Source organism: Carassius auratus, chromosome 34 (genome assembly GCF_003368295.1).
Source record: "Carassius auratus strain Wakin chromosome 34, ASM336829v1, whole genome shotgun sequence".
Lineage (NCBI taxonomy): Eukaryota > Metazoa > Chordata > Actinopteri > Cypriniformes > Cyprinidae > Carassius > Carassius auratus.
Genome location: NC_039276.1, coordinates 20,216,044 through 20,242,094, shown reverse-complemented (window position 1 = coordinate 20,242,094; position 26,051 = coordinate 20,216,044). Strand labels below are relative to the sequence as shown.

Sequence of the window (26,051 nt, the reverse complement as noted above, 5' to 3'; positions counted from 1 at the left end):
TGCCTACTCATTTCTGAGTACTAAGCTAGCCACAGGACACAATTATTTTCAACAGCAATCCGGAAATACTAGGAGGAACAAAAAAACTGTAAAAGTGTTTAGATCCTAATTAGTAAACAGGGATTATGATGATAACAGACATGAAGAAGTGATGTTGAGTTTACCTCGTTCATCTCAGAGTCAACACACTGGTACTGCTAGAGACACAGACCACCAGAGCGACAGAAACAATGACCGCACACAGTCAGAAACACACTTCAGAGGAGAGACACTGCTGTGCTGTCTAACCACGCATTAGTTATTATCTTTCTAGTCATTTCATATAAAAAGAAAAATAGGTAGTTGGGTTGAAATATGCAAATAATGCAAATCTAATTTTCTGACACTTAATTGCATGCTAATGGTATATAAATCAAAACGGGTTATAGTTATAATTTATATTAAATGCAATTAGCTGAACTTTGTTTTGATGCCGCTGCTAACGTTTGTAGGTCTCAATTTCATAATTACTTCAAACATGATTCAAAGAGTATTGTCAAATTTACCAACAAGCATTTATGACACTTTAGATGTAATATCAAATAACGCACTACAGTTAAAATCATAATCAAGTACTTCACATGTGCTTCAGTGTTAGTCACACGTCAAAACAAGTCTACTTTAAAGCATGACAAAACACAATGATTTAAAACATCCTTAAAGGGGGGGGTGAAATGCTATTTCATGCATACTGAGTTTTTTACACTGTTAAAGAGTTGGATTCCCATGCTAAACATGGACAAAGTTTCAAAAATTAAGTTGTACGTTTGAAGGAGTATTTTTGTTCCAAAAATACCTCTTCCGGTTTGTCACAAGTTTCGGAAAGTTTTTTTCGAGTACGGCTCTGTGTGACATAAGATGGAGCGGAATTTCCTTATATGGGTCCTGAGGCACTTCTGCCGGAAGAGCGCACGCTCCCGTATAGCAGAGCACTGAGAGCAGAGACATTCACTGATCAGAGCGAGAGCGAATTGTCACAAAAGGAGTGTGTTTTTGGTTGCCAGGGCAAGACAACCCTGCACAGATTACCCCCCCCCCCCCCCCAAAAAAAAAAAAAAAACAGCATTAAGGGACCAGTGGATGGAGTTTATTTTTACAGAGTTGTGTTGTGTTTGTGTTTGTTCCCTGCATTTCGAAGATGCTTGTTTTACAAACAAGGCCCAGTTTGACGCCGGATTTGCACATCGTTTATTTCTTAAGGATAATGCAGTCCCAACGAAAAAGGGTCACGATCGTGTGTTGGAACCGCATGCGGTGAGTAAAACTGCTTCAAATATCTCTGTGTTGTTAACTTAGCTATCGGCGCGTAAGCACATCAAGTAAACAACATGCGATGTTGTCATCAAACTGCACTTCCCAAATGTACAGCTTAAAAAAAAAAAAAAGACGACATAAAGTGGAACTTAGTCATTTTCCAAAACCGCTAAGCAAATATATAGAGTTTCAGTACATACCACATAGAGACGTCGTTTGTAGCAGTCGATTCTGTTCCCCTCGGAATGTCTGTTTTCCCCTCGGGTTGTCAGGTCCGTGTAATAAACCCAACCAAATAGTCAATCAAACATTTTCCCAAAGTAGCCTAAATTCCGCGGATTTAGCAACTTTCCCGCATGAAATACACCAAACACACCTGGATGTAAGGAAAGCAAAAAGGGACACATTTCTTGCTACACTGCAGCATAGTAAAATGATTCTCACACTCCGGTTTATGTTCTTTTTTTATTTTTTTATTCATCTTGCAGTTGTTCCGTTATTTTTGTCTTATGTTTTTACATTTCAAGTTGAAAACCCTCTCGTCTTAAATTATTTTCAAGTTTAAGATTTAGGACGGTATTTTGAACTATTTGACTTGCCGTACATCCAGTCACGCTTCTTGCGCACGCTAGTTCTGATCGTACGTATAGTAACTCGGCAACTACGCAAGAATTGTAGTATGTTTGCGTAAAGGGGAACAGACATACCAAGGGGAACAGAATCAACTGCTACACGTTGCTGCTGCTGCTCTTGGTAAATTTCAGCCTCTGGATCTGATTCTGGATCATAAATATACGCTGAATCTGTCTGTTAGCCATGGTTTGTTTTGGATGTTTTTTTCCTCACGTTAATGTCACAGCTTCCAAACGCTCTCAATGCAAAAGCCTACTCGGGCTCGTGATTCTTAAGCTCCGCCCACACGTCACGCCTCCAGCCGGTCGTGTTTTTCCAGGAAAAATCGGTATAGACTATCTTTCTCTTATAAATATAATAAAACTAAAGATTTTTTGAAATTATGAAGGATGCAGTACTACTCTATAGGTACTCAAGATTAACAGGAGATTGAGTGAAAATGAGCATTTGACCCCCCCTTTAAAGTAAAACTTTTAATTTGACATTATTACAAAGGGCACATTGAAGTGGCCTTTTATTTAATCAATTATACACTACGTGCAGTATCTTCCTTTTAAGATTTTGAAGTGCACTACAAATGCACATTCAATACAATTAATGCAAAATATGCAGAGGACTGGAATTGAGGACTACTGCATTAGAGGATTTGAAATCCCATAAAGTTTTAAGCCCCAGGCTGGACAAGATAAAATATGAGCATAGAAAGAAGTCCAGTAGTCCATGTCAGGCCAAAGCAAGCTGAACTCAAACACACAGGACTCACCGATGCCTTCAGGCAGTAAACCAGCAGAAATATGATTTATATCACAGATAGATAACAGATAGTCATTATAGAGCTCGTCCTGATGAAGACATGATGAGTGAGGCGGATGAGACTCACCTGACCGAAGAAGGCTACTCTGAAATATGTTCCCAGCAAGCGCTTGCCCGTGTGCATGACCTCTGTGACCTTATTGTAGGCACGGTGCAGGGTGTCATAGAAGTGAGCCAGTCTCTGCCCAAAACACCAACAACAAGAGTTTACCAAGGGGAAGTGTCACTTCTGCACTGAAGTGTGTCATTTCAGGGAGAGAAACCTTGGACAGATGGATAAACTGTGTATGCGGTATCCCTCTCATCCTCAGATATCAAAACACAGTGTGTGTGTTACTGCTGTACCTCAAAGTCTCTGCGTTTCTCATAAATGGGAATGACGAGTTTGTAGATGTCAGAGATGAGTTCATAACGCTCCGCTTTCCACAAACCATCGGCACATTCTTCCAGAAGCTCCATCAGGACGTCCTAAGACCCACAGACAAACACACACTCAAACCCTTACAACTAAGATATAAGTGTACAGTGAATATTGAGTCTCACTTTAGGTCTCCACATGACATACTAAATACATTTTCTTCAGAGCAGATACTATTGCTATTACTATGAATGGTTTTAGTTTTAGTAAACCCTGCTCCAGAGGGCTGAAGACTGTTGATCAATCTTATTATTGTCACAGTGGAGATACGCTCACTGACCATCACCATCAGTTACATGGACATTAGTTTATTGCTTCCCTCTTTTACTGGACTAATATTGAACTAAATCAGCTCTGACACTCTTTAATGCTGTATCCTAACCTGCTGCGATGAGACAAACCTTGCATTTAATTTCCCTGATCAAAATATGATAGTGAAACCTTATTGGTCCACCTCATAATGTAACATTAAATATCAAATACGTTCTCGTACCTCGATTGTGTAAGTAGTTTAGCATTCAGTGTAAACTGACAATTCACATCGTCCCTGTCAGAAGATTCAGATGTGGATATTCAATGTGTTTTTTAACAGAAACAATGGATTCCTATGGAGTTACTCACACCACTGATATTGTAGTAAAATATATATGCAGGAAGATATATTTTCTGCAGCACTTTATGTATTTAATACTACTTCATTTATTTAATTCCACCATATATTTTTGTTGTTGTATCAAATCAATCTTAAACTCGTTTCTCCTGACTTCTCCTGGGTTTCCCATCACTCCCTCTGTTGATGGCTATTTTGACCTCGGAGGTGAACGCAGTGTCTGTGGGCTGTCACCTCATTAAAGTGAACGTCCTGCATGCCCACGTCTTCCATCATGGACGCCTCCTCGTCGATGTTTGGAGTGACCACTCTGAATGCAGTACAGCCCTGTTTGAACATGCCTACACAAACACACACACAACCATTACAATTCACATCTGGAACGACAGACAGTTTCCTGAAGCACTATCACTTTAAAAACAGCAGCCAGCTGTGTGATCATGTCTGGTAGAAAAGGTGAAAGGTCATTGTTTGGAGTGAGTCCTGGTCATTAAGTGTCTTAATTCTTAGAGATGCAGCTTAATGTGAGTTATATAGTGCGTGATAACTTATATCATCACAGGCTTTATCAGACATGGTGAAAAGAGAAGGTGAGGAAAGAAACAAGACTTAGACTGTTCTTCACACTGACTCCACATGACTAAAGGCTGTAATAGCATGTGTTTGTGCGTGTGTGTGTCTAACCTTTCCTCCTCAGGTATTCGGCCACCAGCGCTGACACATGCACATAACACATGGCTGCCTGAAGAGAAGCAAACAAGAGGACATGAGCTTCACAGTACGTCAGACAGATAATTAGATAAGTGTACGCTGTACCTCAGAGAGGTCTCCGTTCTTCACGTGGATCCGGGCCATGCTGTCCAGCCACGTCTTGCGGTGTTCAGGAGTGCTGGCGTAGGACTTGGCCAGACTGTACTGCAGGTCCACCAGCATCTCCGGATCTCTCTCGTGCTCCTTCATCTGAGCCGTGGCCATCAGCACAGTCCGGATCTTCTTGGTCAGGTCTTTGACATCGGATGGGAATGCCGTGTTCTGCAGGAGGAGGACGAGTGACTGTGTGTGACTGTGCGAATCTAAGAGTATACGCTTGTGCACAGCTTCATTTGCACAAGCTATTATGGTTCAATCCAATACTAGAAAGTAACATTCTAGAATTGTATGTTAAATGTATATTTTATTCAAGATTTAGTGTTTGCATGTACGTGTATCTGAACTGACTTTGATAGTTCTGTCACTGTTGGCACAGTTGTTGATGATTGACAGCGACTGCTGGAACCTCGTCCCTCCTATTCCGATGACATCAGCGATCAGCTGACTGACGCCAATCACCACCTGAGGAATCACAGCGTGACATCGTTATGACATCTTCACCTGCTGGCGACACTGAATCTGGAAAGACCGAATGAAATAATCCAGACACATCCAAACACTGTGTCATGTGATGACCTGCAGGTGCGTGCGGATGAAAGATTTGCGTCCAGTGTAGTCGAAGTTGCTCTTCATCAGGAAGTAGAGCAGATGAGCCGCGTCGCTGCGGATGGAGCTCAGTTTGGAGTTACAGCACTTCAGGATCTCATAGCAGAAAGATGAACACATATCCGCACGGCCCTCGAAAAAGGTACAAGGAAACTGGACACACAGTATGAGTATGAGCAGTCTTCAAAAATCATTTTACGTGTCCTAAATTCTGCTTTATTGTTGACAAATTCTGTGCTTTAGGTTTAATTTTTTCTGTATTCCAATTTAATGGTTTAATACAATTTTAATGAACATAAAGTCTAATACATTTCATATAACTGTAACAAGTTAATAATTAAATCTCTGATTTAATACATATTTATTGTCAGAAACAGTGGTAATTAAATGAAAGCATAAATCATTAACCATTTAATGATTCTTTTAAAATATAATTCTAGAATATATTTATGTTTCAATAATATAATATACTGTTATTGTAACAATTCTTATTATTATTCTTTTTTTTTTGTGCTGCTCAAAAATTATGTGATATTCCTTAAAAAAAATAAAGGTTTAATTATTTTGCCTTTATTATAAAGAACTCCATAATTAAATATCAGTCTTTTGGAGTTTGATTTCCACAGACACAGTCCATATAGCAATTCGATCAACTGTACACTTTTTATACTTTTGATTTATTAATCATAATTAATCCATATTTTTCCAAATTCTGTGGCATTATAGGTTTTCTGTCTCTATTTTCCACACCACAGAAATTATAGGGCCCTAGAAATTTCATATTTTTGGATGGACCATCCCATTGACAGCCATTGATTTGATGTGCTTACTCTATTGTCACACTCACCTTGTAGATGAACGTGCGAAGGGAAGTGAAGACCTGCTTGAGGGCCGTCTCTGATTGGTTGATTTGTAGGAAGCAGAGATGAACCTGGAACACTTTCTTCATGAGGGGATTGTGGCCGTGATCCAAACTCAGCTGAGTCTGAGCGCAAACACACATATAAACACACACACTGTTATGAGTGAGGAATAAAGCACATGAGCTTCGCTCGTGAGATCAGGTGATGATGATGATGATGTCTGACCTTAAAGCCCATGATGAAGATGCTCAGTGTGTCCAGAACTGTTAGACAAACTTCTGTGGCAATGTTTCCTTCCAACAGAGACTGATTCAGCACATCTGCATCTGAATGGCTGTAAGCTACAAACACACACACACACACACACACACACACATAGATGAAACTGTTCATTTCACAAGCTCAAGAAGTAAATGAGTTTGTTTCTTCATCGGAAATATTTCAGAAATGTAGCATTACATCACATGCTCAACAATGGATGCTCTGCAGTGAATGGGTGCCGTCAGAATGAGAGTCACAACAGCTGATAAAAACATCACAATAATCCACACAACTCCAGTCCATCAGTTAACAATAACGACCAAACTCATTCTTTTTTAGCCATTTTTAATTTAGCTTCTGGCTAAAATACGAGTTCACTAACCGTAATATTCCTTTCTCCAGTCATCTCATCTGAATCAGGAGAGAAATATGCACAGATCAATCATTGTTTACAACCATTTAAATGCACTATATAAGGGTTCTGAAAATTTGTTTGTGGATTTTTATGTAAGAGGTCAAGAAGTGGTGTTACAGACTTGTGTTTTGGCGAGATCCGACAGTTTCAAGTTAAAATGTCTTAATAATGGATTTGTTTCTTATAGACACGCAGCTCTTCACTTCACAAGACATTAACTGATGGACTGGAGTGGTCAGTATTATTATACGTGTTGATTACTGTTATGTTTTTATCAGCTGTTTGGACTCTCATTCTGACGGCACCCATTCACTGCAGAGCATCCGCTGGTGAGCAAGTGATGGAATGATGAATTTCTCCAAATCTGATGAAGAAACAATCTCATCTACATTTTGGATGGCCCGAGGCTGATTACATTCTTCCAACATAAAATGTTACAAATAAAACAGAAGAAAGCCTTCTCTTCGTGTCTTTTATTCAAAGATGTATGAGCTGGGTTAGAGCGCGTCTGTCTCACTGTGGTTGTAGGTGAAGGAGTTGTCCAGACTGTTGAGCTGCTGCAGTCTCATGTGTAAGGCTCCTGTCCTGCTGCGGGACACAGGAAGAGTCTGAGAGCGTCGCTCGTGAACCACCGGCCCAGATCCCTCCAGAGTCCTGAAGACAGCGTCAAAACTTCACATCAACTTCAAACACTTCAAACACTCTCTGACACCAATACAGCGTCTGTGATCACTATTAGTGGTCGGCTGATATGTGTATGTTATCAACTGCTCTTGGTATCTATAGCATGTCAAAAAACATGCTATTATGAAACTGTATTTATAACATGATATATTTGTGTAACACTTGATAAGAGGCTTTCATTTGTTACATCATTTAAGTACAAGTTGGCATGAAATACAATGATCCTTATATTTCTATTGTACTTACTGTATGTTTATAATCTGCTTTTACAAACGTGCAATGTTAGTAAATGTTTGTAAAAAAGAAAATACATATGGAAGAAGACGTTACCTTGCAATGTGTCTCTTTCCCATGTATCTGAACTGATGAAGACACACCCTGAAATCAGATGAGAAATGAATGATGAGTGTGTGTGTGTGTGTGTGTGTGTGTGTGTGTGTGTGTGTGTGTGTGTTGTGGAGGTGAAGTGCAGCACTTACTCTAGCAGACTGAAGAAGTTCATCAGGTCTGTGGGTGAAGCTTTATTCCAGTAGTTGAACAGAGCATCTAACACACGGCAAGAGTATCAGTTAAAGACAAGCATGTTCATATCATCCCAGTGTGTGTGTGTGTGTGTGTGTGTGTGTGTGCGTGTGTACCTTCAGACATGCTCTTTAGCACATGCAGGAAGCACATTAATATGTTCTTCACTTCAGATTGGTCCAGTTTGTCACAGCGGAGCAAAGAGCTGCCCAGAACCCCAGCGACATGACCCTGACACAGAGAAAAACAAGATCAGACATTCACAGACCACAAAACATGTAATTCACGACACTTAAGTCTCACTTGTCTGAAGTTTTGTCCATTTTTGTCTCTTTAAATTCAATTATATTTTGTTTGATCAACTGCAAACAAGTGTTGTTTAATTAAGTGTCCAAATACTTTTTAGGGCAACTGTAGATACACACCCAGGCGATTATAAGCACTCACACACACACATGCACATTCACTAACACCTCAAATCACATGCACACTCGAATACATGGCTCGCACAAGGACCATGATACTGCACGCATTCAAAACAGCCATTCACATGTGCAAGAACAGCTCTTTCTCTACAGACAGGGAGAGCAGCTCTACACACACACACACACACACACACACACACACACTGCTCTACAGTGATAGCACAGCACTGGCCAGAACATCCCCCATGTTCCCCTGTCAGCACAGTGTGGAAACTATGAAACCCACAGAATAATGCGTCTGTCTTTCACTTCATTTATCATGCGGATACAGAGATGGAGACTGAAGGACTGTTTTTGGACTCATTCAAATGCAACAAAAGAAGAGAATCAAAGAGAGATCATTCAGTGCGCCACAGATTTACTGACTCAGCTTCCTGAGACTGGAAGCATCAGCTGTTGGTTTAGGCACAAGATCTATAAAATACAGACGATGTCTGCTCCCCAATGAAAGATGTCTTAACCAGGCCATATCATGACATAGAGCTAGATGCATTCCTTAAGACTCGAACTTGAACTTCCAGTGCACAAGACCATTTATGTGAAAGAAAAAAGGCCTAAATATTAAAACCAGTAGCCATTTTATTCAACATCTATCTAAATAATGTGCAAAAAAAAAAATGTACAAGCCAGAGTTATGAGAGGATAACTGAAGGTGTTCTGGTCTGACTGCAATTAAAATATTGTTTATTTGCAAAAACAAAAAAACAAAAAAACACATGACTATAAATATATTTTCCTATATTTTACACATTATACACATTTATTTATTTAACACTAATAAGACCGATCTTTTGTCTATTGATTGTGACCGAGCTATTTTTTTTCTCAGCTTTAGTTTTTTTTTAATCACTTTTAATTCCAACAATGGTTTGAAAAGCCCTGCTCTCATGGACCGTGTTCCCAACAACCTGCACATATTTTTATTATCATACACACATTTATAATGTAGGACACAATAACACTTTTAATAAATGAGATGTTTAATATTAAACGAAAACTAACATCCTGAAGATTCGTGTGATTTGTCAGAGATCAGTTTATATGAAGCTCCAGTTCAGGTCTGATTTATTTCTTTATACCGAAATGCTCATCATTCAGCTTATCATGTTTATTATGTCACTGAATATTAATGTGCTTTGTAAAATAATTAATTCTAGCATCATTTCAAAGAAATGTATGTTCTTCATTATTTTCTGTTTGCTTATTAAATCAGGTTTATAGCAGGTGTGATTAACAAGCATTAATGTAAATGAAGGACGGGGTCAGGTGGAGTAGCTATAAACCAATAGATCTCATTTGATTAAAGAGAATATAGAATTTAAAGCTGATCTTATGACATCACAGTGACTGAGAGAATGTTTGGAATCTTTGAGCTTCAGAGTGTGTTGTGTGTGTGTGTGTGTGTGGGGGGGGGTGTCATTATTCTCTCTAATCAGTTTAGATTTATTGATTTATAGCAACTCCACCTGACCCTGTCCTTCATTTACATTAATGGCATTGCTTGTTAATCACTGTTAACACCTGAAATAAATATGATTTAATAATTAACCACAGAGAAAATAATGACAAACATAAATGTCCTTGAGATTTTTCCATAACATTGTAAAATAACTAAAAAGTTTTACAAAGCACATCAATATTCAATGAGATAATAATAAACTCACATAACTGAAGCTAAATGAACTCTAATCTAGGAGATCTAATCTATGATGAATCAAATAGCAATTGGGAGTTTGGTGCCATTTGTGAATTTTAGAGGTGTTGTGTGTGTGTTTTATTTCAGTAATAAACCCATTATTCATTAGAAGTGTTATTGTTTTCTGTCCAGAAATGTGTTTGAGCAGGAGTTTTAAAGCTATGTGTGAGTGAAATATAATGTTATTAAATATGGACGGAAATCTAATGTAAAATGTATTTAACACAATCAGTTTTTAACACGTTCACAATGAGAATGTTTCTGTTTCATTCAGTTTTGCAAATTACTAATAAAGCTGAAAATCTGACAGATTTACATAGTCTTAAAGGTACAGCTGCTATAAAACAACAAGAACAGAAAAATAAAGCCTGCCTTCTGTTGAACACAAAAGAATGTTGGGAACCAAATAGTACTACAGCAGCCATTGCCTTCCATAGTATTTTTGTTTCCCATACTATGCAAGTTAATGGCTACCGCCAACTGTTTGGTTACCAATATTCCTCAAAAGATCTTCTAGACCCTCAGGGAAAACAATGCATTATGACCACTTTAACAGTCAATCCTGATCTTCTAGCTAAGGGAACGGAGGATGATTAAAGCCAAATGCTCACTCAGGCACGTCAGACTGGGACAGTGTAGGGTAAGAGGTCAAAGGTGAGTGGTAATAGCAGAGCGGCAGGGCAGGGGTCATAGGTCATCAGTGATGTAATACTTGTGTAGGGTGTGTGTGTTGCTCAGCCGGTGTAGACAGCAGAGAGAAGTCCATGGTCTGGCGTTTGAGACGTGCAGAGAGAGACGTGTCCTCTGAGTCAGTAAAGAAACGCAGCATGCTGGCAGAGTGACGGCGAGTGAAACGCTCCCGCTGAGCGCCGCGACAGCAGGAGACACACAACCACAGGTTAGCACACACACACACACACACACACACACACACACCTGTTCATACAAGGATAACTGTACAGCCATACACACACACTCCGACACGTAAACACAAAACATAATAATAGTCCATCATTAATAATGTGCTAAAGAAGTGAAAATCAGGTCATGTGAGCAGTACCTTGTCTAGGGGGAGTGGCTTGTCAGTGCTGCGCTCTGATAGGCCGTTCCCAGAGTCCGAGCTGATAAGAGAGCTGCGTGAGTCGGTGTGCCGTACAGAGCTCACGGTCGGAGTGTGAGGAGAGACTGACAAACACAGACACATCAATACAATGGACACAATCACGCTCAGACCATATTACTCACAGAACAATTATCTGAACACAATTATTTCAACCCTGTTAAAGCCTTACATAAGGATAACAGTCAAAAAAATCTAAGTTTCTGAATGTTTGCACAAAATAAATGACAAAAAAAGTATCATATTTGATACATGAGACATTTACAGTGTGGCTCATACAGTGCAAGGAATATTAGAGAATATTGAGCTCATACTTGAGGAGAAAAGAAACACCTTAGATTTATTCATGGGCTCAAAATTAGCAAAAATATTACATGTAGTGCAGCTGCTGATATTAATATGACCAAAAAGTAAGATAAAATTCTGTTTCTTTTTAAAAGTATAACATTACTTGCATAAAATCGTAAAAATATCACTTGTCACTCTATATCTCAATGATGTCTTTAAAATAACTTTTAAATGCTTGGTTTATGAACAAAACATAATTGTTTGAAACATTTAATGCAATGCAATACAATGATGACTGAGCCTGATGGATCATATTTATTAAATACAATACATCTGATGTATCATATTTAAAATGACTTCTCTATATATATAAATATATTTAAAAAATGTATTGTGTATGAATTATCTAGTAATCCGGCTGGTTCGGACGCTGTGTCTCACCTGTTCCTGATATCACTCCAAACACTTCTTTCTGCAGGCTGCTGTCCACCGGACTGGACACATTTTTTGTAGGTGTAATCATTACATGATCATCACGCCCATTCTGCAGGTTTGGAATGACAAATTTTAATTTTCAATGAACTATCCATTAAAACCTGCAGCAAGCCTGCATGTGTAGTAATATGCGGTTCTATAATGCTGCACAGTCTGAAGCAAACACTAGGTGTCAGACTTACAACGTTAGTCTGGTTGGTGACAGGAGACGCCTCTGTAATGTTGAGCCTGTGGACGTTTTCCAGCAGCAGACTGAACAGAGGCAGGTACAGCGTAGCCAGGCGAGCCTGCTGACCCTGAAAACAGACAAAACACGCTTTATATTTAATACATTCAGAGCTGTGTTCTGAGCACACGTGTTCGTACCAAAAGGACATTGCTTATTCACCTTGGAGGAGTAGCGATCGTCAAAAGCGTGTTTGATCATCAGGTTCTTCAGCACCTGTACAGCGATCTGACGGATGTCTCTGAACTCCTGCACCGCTCCGCCCACCTCCCTCAGCAACAGCCCCACCAGGAAGTGATTCTTACAGAAATCATCAGTTAAAGAGTAGTCCAGCTGAAGATCTGACAGAGACACAGAGAAGTGTGTGAGTTCAGCACCAAAATGTCACTCCTGTACTACTCCTGAATAAAGACAACAGGCATCATATCTATCGAAACAGAAATGATAGCGGAACAGTCCAGCCCAAAAATACAACTTCTGTCTTCATCAACACATTCAGACAATAAAACAACAAATACATTGTTATTTCACATTCGTGTGACTATGATGCATTTAATTGTTTTAACTAAACGTGACTAAATTTATGTACGTGTAGAAGTGACTTTATTATTAGTATGAAATATAATATACTATTGTATATTGACTGTGGCAGTGGTTCTCAACCTTTTGACTATTTTAGAGCTTGGCAAAGAAAACCTAGAAAAACGTATATTTATTATAAATTTATATAATAATTTAATAATTTGCATTACATTTTCAGGTTTAGAAATCACACTTTTTAAAGTAGACTATATCACATATTCAGGGTTTTCAAGACATTGGGAATCTTGTTTTTTCAAAGAAAATAAATAAATAAATATTTTGATTTGTAGTTGTTTTGGCTTATTTTAATACTTCATCATTTAAGTCATCTTGAGGCCGCCTTGGATGTTTGCTGAAGGCCCCTGGTTGAGAACCCCTGGATTAGAGGAAATTTTGAAGGCTATAATTAAATATAATAATTATAGAAAAAAATTTGAGATTTCAGCCTTCAGTCCCATTCCATCAATATTCTACAAAGTCTTTTATTTTTCACACTTTCTGTTCTTCTCTTTAATGATGGCTGACCTTGAAAGCGCTGGATTCGGCCCTTCCCGAACGGCATGGGCAGATTGAGAGGAACGTAGTGCTCATGATTACAGACCACCTTCAGAAACTCAAACTTAAACTCATACAGCGTCTAAGTGAGAAGGAAAAAGAGAAAGAGAGGCATCAGATTACACCATGGGAAATCCTTCTAAGATGGAATATATATTTGAAGATAAATAATTCTCATATTCGGTTGTAAACGGAGATAAAAAAGCAGAAAAAATTACTTTTGTGTCTCCAGGCATGAAGCAGTTGATGTAGTTGTTGATCTGTTTGAAGATGAAGCCTCTGTCCATGAAGGTGAAACAGCGCTGGTGAAAATGATCAATGGTTGAGTTTACTGACTGATTCTAGACAACATCAATAACACTTCCTCAAACACTTCCTACAACTTATTACTAATAAAGATGGTAGAAACTGTAAACATTCTCTAGGTTTGTTTTACCACAAAGTTCAAAATTTGAACTATTTAGTGCTTCACAGAAACAAACTAGCGTGCTTTTACGAGAGCTGCAATTTGGTTTGTTGTTAATGTAATCTGAATACATAATTAAGATTCTAATAATGAAGTACATTTTGCTGGATTAACTGCAGAACAAAGCAAAAAAATAAATAAAAAATAAATAAATAAAAATAAATAAAAAATAAATAAATAAATCAATAAATAAATCAATAAATAAAAAAAATAAAGCAAAGCAAAGCAAAGCAAAACAAATAAAACAAAGCAAAGCAAAGCAAAGCAAAACAAATAAAACAAAACAAAACAAAACAAAACAAAGCAAAGCAAAGCAAAGCAAAGCATAACAAAAACCAAAACAAAGCAAAGCAAAATAAAATAAAGCAAAGCAAAGCAAAACAAAGAAAAGCAAAGCAAATAAAAGTAAAGCAAAACAAAAATCAAAGCAAAGCAAAATAAAATAAAATAAAGCAAAGCAAAATAAAGCAAAGCAAAGCAAAAGCAAAGCAAAACAAAAGCAAAGCAAAACAAAGCAAATGCAAAACAAGTGAAAGCAAAACAAAACAAAACAAATGAAAGCAAAGCAAAACAAAACAAAAAAAAAACAAAGCAAAGCAAACGCAAAAAAATTGAAAGCAAAGCAAAACAAAACAAAGCAAAAGCAAAATAATTGAAAGCAAAACAAAGCAAAACAAAACAAAACAAAGCAAAAGCAAAATAATTGAAAGCATAACAAAGCAAAAGCAAAACAAATGAAAGCAAAGCAAGGCAAAACAAAGCAAAAGCAAAACAAATGAAAGCAAAGCAAAACAACACAAAATAAAACAAAGCAAAACAAAAGCAAAGCAAAGCAAAAAATAAAATTAAAACTTCCAGATCTCAATCCTTGATGCTTGATGTCTTCCTCATATTGTGAGAGCAGACCAGCAGCTCGGCTCACCTTGATGAAGACAGCAAGGCTGTGATTGGCGTTTCGTGTTGCGTCCAGGTTGTCTTTGTATTTCTGTGTGATATGAGGCATCAGCATGGTCACCAAGGTCTCCACGGAGTGATAGAATGAAGCGGAGAAACGCTGGCTCCTAGACAACTAAAGGACATGGCAGGGGTCAAATCACAGGGGGTTATTTCACAACTGACATGGAAAAAAAACATCAGATTTATGGACTTCTGGTTTGATTTTTACATTTTCACGAGAACATATGTCTTGTGTTTGTATGCTGTAATGTTACCCATCCTCACCTTGGCTTTGCCCGTCTCAATCAAGTACTGAGCCATAGACTTGACTAAAACCTCAAAGAAATACCAGGAGTACTTGAGGAGAAACCAAACAGATTCATGAGGACATACAGAACCTATAACACATGCAACGGCCACTAAACCATTAACACTGCCATGGGCCTTACACATTTATTCAAGAGTGCTATTAGTATACTTATTTAAAACTATGAATAAAACAGTATACCTCAGTTTGTATGTACTTACCACAGACATACAAAGAGACTGCACAATGATATAGAGAAACCTTGGCTCAAGTAAAGTAAACCTACAGTACAAGTAAACTTTCAACATTAAACCTGTTAAACTATTATACAGCGTACTTTTATAAACTCAGTAGACAGCTAGAAGTACATTTAACTACTATTAAACTAATAAGTTAATTTGCAGTAAAGCTCACTGTATAGTTGCAATAGTGAGAAAAACTTGTAAACTAGTAAACTAGTTGTGTAGACAATATGACCACAGTTACAGTATACAGTATATTAAAAGTATACTTTTCTGAACTAAAAAGTAGTTTAGACCTGGGAAGTTTTGACAAAGTTTGAAAACTTACAATTATACTATTAGTACACTGATTTGATTATAATTGTTATATGTAAACTTAAAAAATATGAACCTAAGGTTAGTTAATGAAACAAACTTGAAGTGTTCTTCTTCATTGTGAGGGATGTTGAATCTGATTCGCTGGCTGTACCTTCAGCAGTTTGTTGCTGGTGAGGAAGTCAGTGGAGGGTTTCAGGATAGTGGTCATGGTTTTTGCCAGTTCCTCGTGGACAGTTTTACCATTGGTTAAGTTTGTCTCCACCTTTAAAACATACTACTCAAAAACAAAACACAAGAAAACAAGACTGTTGATTACAAAGGGTTATAATCAAAAATACTTGTTTGACATCACAAGCAAAATGTGATGAATCATGATGCAGCGCACCTTTACATAAGAACGCAAGTGATGCTCCAGACCCTCTTCATGACACTGAGCAACGACATGAATCATCACCCTGACAAGAGAAGAGACAGAATGAGGAACAGGGTTTTATCATTAGCTGAAACCAAAACCCAAAACACCTAAATCCCAAAACCTAAACTAAGCAAACTAAACTAAACTAAACTAAACTAAACCATAACGCAAAGCAAACTAAACCTCAAACCAGAGCAAACCAAACCAAACCAAACCAAACTAAACCAAAACGTAAACTAAACTAAACTAAAACTAAACTAAACTAAACTAAACTAAACTAAACTAAACCATAACGCAAAGCAAACTAAACCTCAAACCAGAGCAAACCAAACCAAACCAAACTAAACCAAAACGCAAACTAAACTAAAACTAAACTAAACTAAACTAAACTAAACTAAACTAAACTAAACTAAACCTCAAACTAGAGCAAACCAAACCAAACTATAATGCATTACTAAATGTTGAAATTATCGATAACTAAGACTAAGAGATGCTGTAGAAATACTAGTGTTCATGTTAACTAATGAAACTTATTTTAAAGTGCTACCAACACTACTACAATAAGACAGTAGCAGAGAGCTGACAGCTGCTCGGTACAGACCTGGTGACGTTCACAGCAACATCATCCTGACCGGCGATGGTGAGCACACGAAACAGCTGGTTCAGTATCGTGGGGAGGAACTTCACCATCACATGAGCCTCCATGGCATGCAGACTCTACAGAGGATGAGAGAGACCGAACTGTGATCTCAGGATGAGATAGGTGAGAAACGCCTGCTAACGCAGACCGAGCAAACACCTCCAGGCTTCAAACAGCAAGTACCTTCAGGTATTTGATCAGTTCTCCTCGTGACTGGCCTGTGGATTCAATACTCTGGCAGTGATGAAAGAAGTTATGCAGATGCTGATCCTGATCAGAAAGAAATATATATATATATATGTATTAACACTTGATATAACATTTTGTACCTGTTTACTTTGTGGCTAGTCTGATCTAAGACACGTCATACCTGTGTGTATACAGTGGACACCAGCTGTGTGGAGACTTTGAGCAGTGGCCTTCCTCCATCCACCCACTTCACCTCTTGACCAGTGTGCTGCTGAAACACACACACACACACACACACACACACACACACACACACACACACACACACACACACACACACACACACACACAAACAGGGGGTTGTGTGAAAAGCTATTAATTAAATCATAAAATGTATTTACACTTTATCTGTGTCCTTTTTACAGTGTAATTATACATACAGTATACATACTGAGTAAAATTAATTAACTACATGTGTTTACTATATGATCAGGGTAAGGATTGGGGTTTGGCTTAGGGTTACTTGCATATAATTATGCATAATTAATTGTTATTACAATAGTACTTAACATGCAATATGTGTAACAAGGACACGTTAAAATAAAGTGTAACCGGAATTTTTTTTTTTTTAAATGAAACAATCAAAATGTAACGCTTATTAAAAAAGATGGAATATTTTATTTGTTTACCTCCATGTCACATGACCATTAACCAACATGTCAATAACTGTGAACATGCAAATATGTTGTTAAACAACTGAAATATTAACTTAAAATCTTAGGGGATACGGTAAGTAAATATTTTAGGGTTTTAGTTTTTTTTATTTATTTTTTTAACACACATTGTCAGTAGGTGTAGGCCTCTAAATATGCATTTTCAGGTACTTTAGGTCGAATTTCATGCTCTGTCATGATTATATGTAAATTTCACCCTCCGAGTATATGTACCTGTTAGGGCAGCACAATTAATCGCATGCGACTGCCATGCGAGTCTCGTCAGTAAAGCCGGTTCTGTGATTAGCGGTAAATGTCCATCCACTGTTTTTAAATGGAGCCGCACTTACTACATAGAGCCGTAGTTCGCTGAAAAACTACGCAATAACGATATTTTGGATGAAAACCCCATTGACTGCCAAGTAAATAACAGCGTCAAGGTCCAGAAAAGGACCTTTTTTTTTTAAAAAAGTCGTCGTTAGAATACTCCATCCTCCATCAGACGTGCAATCTGGGTTATATGAAGCGACGGGAAGATTTTTTGTAAGCGAAGAAAATAAAAATATCCACTTTATTTAATTATTTCTTTGTCAACGTCTCCTCTGTGTCTCTCCATATCAATGTATACTGCGTGTGCTCTTCTGTGTCCTCCGCGCCACAAGGATGCGCTGTTTCTACGTGTATTCAGCTTTGATTTTAAATAAAACACGTGTTATGGAGTGACAGAGGACAGTGTTCCCGTTGCTTCATATAACATTTTTTCAGTTTTTCTTCCAAAATATCTTAAATTGAGTTTTTACGGGTTTGGAACAACATGGGGGTAAGTGATTAATGACATTTTCATTTTAGGTTGGAGTATCCCTTTAACAACTTAACGCAACACATCTCAATACAACTCGATACAGAAACAAAACATAACAAAATACAAAAATAACAAAACACTACAAAACAAAATGGAACAGTAACAACAACAAAAAAACATAATAAAACTAAACTAAACAAAAACACAACACAATACAACAAAACAAGAAAACACATGTTCACACACAAAAGACAACACCACAAACAAAACAAAACAAAACAAAACAAGTAAAACCATGTACACACACAAAAGACAACACCACAAACAAAACAAAAACAAAAAACAACACAAAGCAACAAGAGAAACCAACAAATCAACACACACACACACACACACACACACAACCCCACTAAAAAAGCAACATGATCAAAATCAGTGTTTGGGTCTCTCACCTTGCTGCTGTTGTCCTGGTAGCTCAGGTAACCTGATGGCAGGTTTGCAGCCACTGCCACCTGCTGTTCATTCATGATGACTCTGCCATCCTTCAACAAGGGGAGCCATGCATAACCCACTACACACACACACACAGATACAACACAACACATAATGAGTGGGTAGAATGGTACATTGCAAGAAACGGGGTACTTAAAAATGCCAATGTATGCAGCCCACACATTCTGTTTTATTAGTAATAATGGATCTAAATATTGATTCTCTTTTTACTCCTTCACTGTGTATTTTCAGCCCAGTGGTTAAGGCTGCTTTCAGAAGGTTTTATGTGAATGTGTGTCTCACCTTGTGTCTCCACCTGTTCTCGTCTCTTAGTGCTGGCTTTGCTGTTGCTGTCACAGCTGATGTGATAGAGAGTGAACAGAAGATGATGTCTGTCCGTCAGCTGTGTCGGCAGCTCTATCTTAAACTGGACATGATAAAAACACAGACAACACAACAGTTTGACCTTAAGTGCTGCAAACTCACAAACATGCAGTGATGTAAGAGCTCAGAGGTAAACATCTCACCTCTTCATAAAACTCTGGGTTTTGCTGATGGTGTAAGACCGCAGCAAACGCTTTCTTACAGAAGAGAGGCCCTCCTGGACGCCCGTATATACACTGACAAAACACAAAGCAGACCGCATCACACACAGTTAATCACCTAGTGGAGGAGTTATTGTGATACAAATCTTAATAAATGCAATGACTATAAATAAATAACATTCATTGCTCTCCAAGACTGCATTTATTTGACAAAAATGCATTAAAAACAGTAGTATTGTGCCATTTTATTAAATATTATTGTATATCTATAATTTTTTTGTAAAATTTAATTCATTCCTGTGATATAAAGTTGCATTTTCAGCATCATTACTCCAGTCTTCAGTGTTACATGATCCTTCAGAAATCATTCTGATATGATGATTTGATGTTCAGGGAACATTCAAAAATGATTTATTATCAATACTGAAAACAGTTGTGCTGCTTTATATTTTTGTAGAAACTGTGATACATTTCTTTGATGAATAATAAAAAAAATGGTAGCTTCTGGAGGCCATACCCCTTAAAGCTGTTATATGATGCATTTTCAAGTTTTCCTTTCTCTTTGAAATGCTACAAGCTGTTCATGAATAGATAAGATCTGTCTCAAACCCAAAGCGATACTCTTTATGAAAGTTAAGACTTTCCCACGCCCCCCTAAAACACTTCTTTTAAACACGCCCCCAAGTCTACATCACTATGTGGAAATATTTGCATAACACCTCCCAAATGTTCACGCAAAGAAAGAAGGCGTAACTTTGATTCTCGCTGTAGTAATGTTGCTGCTGTTGCCGCCATGTCGTGGAGACGCTGTGTGTTTCCTTGTGAAAGCAAAGCTACTTTTTTTGCTCTTCCAAAAGAGGACGCAACTAGAAATCAATGGTTAAGTTGTATTTACAACACTGTTCAAGAACAGTTCAACCCCAAAATTTAGTGTGACTGTTTCCTGATCCTGGGAGAGAAGACTACAATGCAAGCGCTTCTGCCTCACGGTCTGTAAGTACGTTTACATGTGTAAAGGATTTGCCACAGATAATTCAAACGTGAGTTTTGAGCAGTGTAGAGTACTCAATTCCAGTCCTCGCGCCCCCTGCTCTGCACATTTTGTATGTTTCTCTTATGTCTTCAGACAAAATATGCAGAGCTGGGGGGCGCGAGAACTTGAATTGAGAACCACTGGTGTTGTTTGTAGTTTCTCCGATCATGAATGCAGACATGGTTTTGTGTTTACGCGGAGCGATGCAATGCGACGCATAAAAACACAGTATAAGTCATTATAATCCATAATTATGTCCCCACTGGATGCAACAAATGTCTCGCAATGGGTTTCATTGTTTTAGCCGGTGTTATGACCGGGACATGCATCACAGTATGAAAAGGTGTGTAACATTTCTTTCACATGCGTGAGGCATTCGGCCAATCACATCGCCCTGGATAGCTGGCCAATCAGAGCATACCTCGCTTTTCAGAACGATGAGCTTTGTAAAAAACAATGTCTTTCAGAAGGCGGGGCATAGAGGAGAACCAATAATGTACAGTATGTGGAAAATAATGTGTTTTCTAACCTTAAACCGCATAAACATATTTCATTACACCAAATACACTACATAATGTTCTTTTGAGCAACAACATATGACCCCTTTAACTGTGATAAAATCACTCCTAGGATTGATTGAGCGTTTGTGTGGGACATTACCCTCAGAGGGTGAGCGTCCTCTTCATCCGAATCTCTGAATTCCAGACACAGAGCAATGTTTCTGGCCTGGAATCACAAGAGGAAAACATGAAATAAGCTCAACTGACACTTCGCTGAGCACCAGCTTAAACAATACTGATCTTACTTAAACAACAACAACAGGTAAAGCTGTTGACTGTGTGGATATTAGCAGTATTGTTGATCTTTAGTCTATATGCTGTCTATATGTATATGCCTTTCTTTGAGTTGAGAAGTTTAGTATGGTTTTACCTTGGTGAAGCTCTTCTGGCTGTCGTATTTGAGATGGCGTGGATACACGTACAGGTGGTTGTTGTAAATTGTGAAAGGCTGGGAGCATTTAGCATTAGACGGCACAAATTCCTCCACTTCAAACACCAGCCTGCTCCGGTCTACAACTTCTGTCTGACGAAGAGGAAGATAGGAGGCCGTGACACAATCTATAAACACACAAGAGATCAACCAGTCGACCATGAAACAATCCAAACATTAAAAATGTCTGATTCATACAGAAATGCATAAGAAAGCCTTACTAGTCAAATCTGGTGCGACGTTATCAACCGTGACATCCAAATTACCCAGAATCACAGGCAACTTGGCCATCTTTTCTGGCCTGAGAGAAGAGAAAGCACGGAGGAGGGAAAATAAACAAGCGGAGAGAGACTATTCTGTTTCTAAAATATCAGCACCCCTGACAGAAGAGAGAAAAACAACACCATCTTTCTTGTGAGCTGAACAAGAGTGTGTACAGCATGGCTCTGCAGGTCATACAAACACTAAACACCTGAAACACTACAGAGTGTTATGATTGGAGAACTGACTTCCTGAAGTCTGCCAGCAGTCTGAACACGTCCTCGTTGGAGAGCTTGTTGGCGTCCTGTCGGTAGAGAGCGGAGAACCGAACGCTCTTGTCCACCGTCCCAGAGGCGTCCCTAAACACCGGCCTGAGAAACAGACACAAAGCTCATTCTGCTGCTTGCCATTTTTCCTCTCGGGTGAAAGAGATAAGAGCGCACACACAGACACACACATCCTGCCAAGATCATCTTATTGCAAAGATAAAATTTAAAATCTACAACCGACGCCCTCTTCTAGAACAAAGAGAGTAAAGCAAATATATCAACATTATTGATTGTACTCATGTTGCTTTTGTTTCTCATGAAAGGTCAGTGCGTCTCACCTAGCTGCCCACGCAAACGGCATTCGGTACTGACCCAGCCGGCTGGAGGATATCTTAGCGCTCTTTAAAACCTTCTGAGCAGCCTGAGGAGAGAGGAAAGAAAGAAAGAAAACTTGCAAAGCATGCCATTTAAAATGGCACTGTCTAAAGCATTTCACATTATTTCGATCTGAATGATATTACTATAACACACCCAGAAGGGAATGAGGGCTAGTATATCTGAGTATCTGATCCAGAAACCTGAGAGCTTTAAATACACTCGCCAACATCTGGATTTATCCACATTTTTTGACTTTTTCCAGAGGCCTAAAAGTGATGATACACACACACACACACACACAGCAGTGGTACCTTAGCAGAGTCTGAGTTCTTCATGTAAGGCTCGGCACAATGTGCTATTCCTCCCTGTAAGACCTTCTCTATCCGAGCGACCAAGAAGATGTCAGGGTGCGGAAAGGTCACCGAAAACACTCCCTATAGACAGACAAGATTAGAAATGTAAAAGATTTTCACAAACAAGGGTAGTAATGTTTAATGTACACTAGGGTTTGACATCATCAATACTTTTAAAATGAAATGACACTTTTATTTCGCAATGATGCATTAAACTGATCAGTAACAGTAAGGGACTAGGGGGAAATAAAGTCTCAGTTTCCACAAAAATATAATGGATAATATGAAATGTTTCTTGAGCAGCAAATCAGCATAAATCGGCATATGATTTCTGAAGGAATAAATGACATTTTATAATATATTAAATTTATTTTTGTATTTTTATTCATATTTTTATTACAATTGTAATATTTCATCCACATTTCCCTTCATAAATCTATTTTATAATAGGAAAAAAAAAATTACTCATGACCTTAATGAAATAATGTCCCTAGTGAAACATTTAATTCAAGTGCCATTTAAGCATACAATCATACATTCTTTATTAACTTAACTTAAACTTATTTGCTACTTTATACATTTGAAATAAAATAAAATAAAAATCAGCATTTTTCTTCTGCATTTTTCTTCTGGGGGGTCTATAAAAGTAACAGGGTAATTATGCAAAACAACTGACATTTAAAGGGTTAAACTCCTGAAAATAAATAGATTTTTGGTGGTTAGTATCAGCACTAATGTTAAAGAAAGTGGGGAAAACACTATTTTTTTTTGTGAAAGTATCTTTTAAACCATGTTTGTCCCTGTAATACTGTAAATGGCTTTTGTTTGAGACATGAACCAACAGCAGGTCTCAGCTGCTCCTCACCTGTCGTGGGAACTGAATGGCGCTGTCTGTCAGGCTGTTGGCTGTGTGTTGAGCTGCTTGTGCACTGTCTGCCGCTGCGGTGCTGTTCTGAGCTCCTGACGGAGGAAGCAGCGCTTTCACAGACGGATGGTTCATATCCACATGGAAGTCCGAGGAGATCTTACGGCCACTTTGAATATCAAACAACGACAGAGAGACGAAGAAGGGCTCAACCTGTAACACAAACCAGTGCAGAAACTCTCAGATGAAACAAGATGAAGGTGGTTTACTATAGACGGTAAGGTAAAGTACGTTAGTGGTTGGACCCTCTTCGTTTTCCTCCACACAGCTCTGCAGGTTGAAGGACAGGTCGTTACAGTTCACCAAGATTCGCTTCCCGAACTTTTCCTCGAAGGGCTTCACATCTGGCTCAATCCCGGATAAATCCAGTTTCTGCTCAGTGAAGTGGAGGGTGAGATGAATTATAAGTTCATGAGATTCATTTAAAGGCATATTTTATATATTTACACTAGCATCCAATAGTATGGGGTCAGTAAGATTTTAAAGAAGTGTCTATATCTGTGATGCAAAGCTTATTTTTTTAAAATAAAGTTATTTTGTTACATTACAAATGTTTTCTAAGCTTCAGAGTATATTAGTGTACAGTAGTGCATTTGTATCTTCAGTGCTGTGCTCGTTTAGTGAAGAGGGGAAAACACGAGCTTCTGTAATATTTCTATTTTAGTGATGTACCTGTAAGTCTGGGTCCAAGGTAAAGAGTTTTAGCCGTGTCTCATTTCTCATCCTGCTCTCGATGTCTCTGGCACTCTGGAAGAACAGAGCAGAGAGATATCAGTCAAAACCTTCACAGCTTTTTGATTCGATTGGGTTTCTGGACAAGTGCGACCTGCCTGAAAACTGTCCGTGCTGCTAGAGGAGTGGTCGCTTTTTGCCTGGTCATCATCTACAACAGAGACAGACAGAAGAAATCAATGCACCCCACAGTAACTCTCTCAGAGGCACAGTCATGTCTCTTTGTCATTGTGTATACAGTCTCTCCCATGTGTGGAGGTCTGAGTGGTTTGTGTGTTTGCCTCAGGAATGTGCATCTAAATGTGTCTAAAATGAGCACATGACTAAGGGTTTTGATCATCTTTACACACACACACACACCGTCGTGTAAGTCTCCGTTCCTCTTCTCCTGCACGGCGAGCTCAAAGCTGCTGTTGAGGATTTTGTTGAGGGTGTTGATCCAGTCGTCCATCTCGCTCTCAGAGTCCGCAGCCAGAACATAGCCGCTCTTATCCTGCATCTTCAGCTCGAACGCAAACCTCCGCACACGATTGTTCTGCACACAAAGAGTCAAGGGAATGGATTCATTGCATATAAAAAAAAAAGTTCATGATTAACTCACACGATGATACATTTGCCACGGTAAAGACCACCGCAAGCTTTTTCTCTAGTAGACCACTTTGGAGGGGTATCATGTATGTGATTAATTACATCATCTGTACAACTTGAATCATGCAATCTTGTAAAACCTTCTCAGAAGCCTGGGAAAGAAGTGAGATGATTTCCATATGGAGGAGGAGAGATTCCCAACCCTGCCCAGGGCAGTTCTTACAGAGGGGTTAAGTGTCTTTAAAGGGATGCGTTTAAAAACATAAGAGCAGGGGCATTTAGTCAGGCAAAGACAAACAGAGAGAAATGAAGGAATCCAACTATTTTCTCTCCATTTGAGTTATTTTAGTATCGCTGAGATATACATATATTATTTAAGGTAAAGGCATTTTTGGGGTTTTAGTATTTGTTAACTATAATAACCCCCGTCTGAGTAAAAGTCAGTGCTCTCTTGAGGCAGATATGGGGTGAGGAGGTGAGGGGTGTGTCAGAGGTCAGAGGTCAGAGGGCTAATTAAACAGACACAACTCATTACAGATGATGACAAAGCGACACATGTACAGTAGGGTGTGACGCTGACCGTACCTATGAGTGATTACGGCCACAGGTTCCAGGAAATTCCTCGCAAAAATAGCTTGGGGGTTTGGCGGGGGCCGTAGTGCTTTATTTTTGGGAGTGCGTGTTGAAAATTCACTCCCAGAGAGAATGCTTATCAATTATCAAAACACATCTTTCACTCTTTCCTTTCTTTGCATTCTCATCTTCTCAGTACTTATTATGGAAATAATACACTTACCTGTACGTGTGCACTGAATATAATGCTTTATGACATTTAACTGCTTGTCAATTGCAATTACATGAAAATGTTTTATAGTTTAAATTTACATTAAATGCTATTAGTTGAATTTAAAGTTTTTTTATCCAACTTAGGCATACTTAAGTTATACTAAACTTAAACATCTTTATATGCAATTTCCTAATTCCTTCTATTGTCTTTGAAATATGGTTAAAGTGAATGCCAA

The 26,051-nt window shown here is 38.4% G+C and overlaps 1 pseudogene; it reads right to left on the bottom strand.

Annotated features, from left to right (window-relative positions):
• Positions 1–26,051, bottom strand: part of LOC113053487 (dedicator of cytokinesis protein 9-like) — a 45,988-nt pseudogene that overhangs the window by 4,035 nt on the left and 15,902 nt on the right.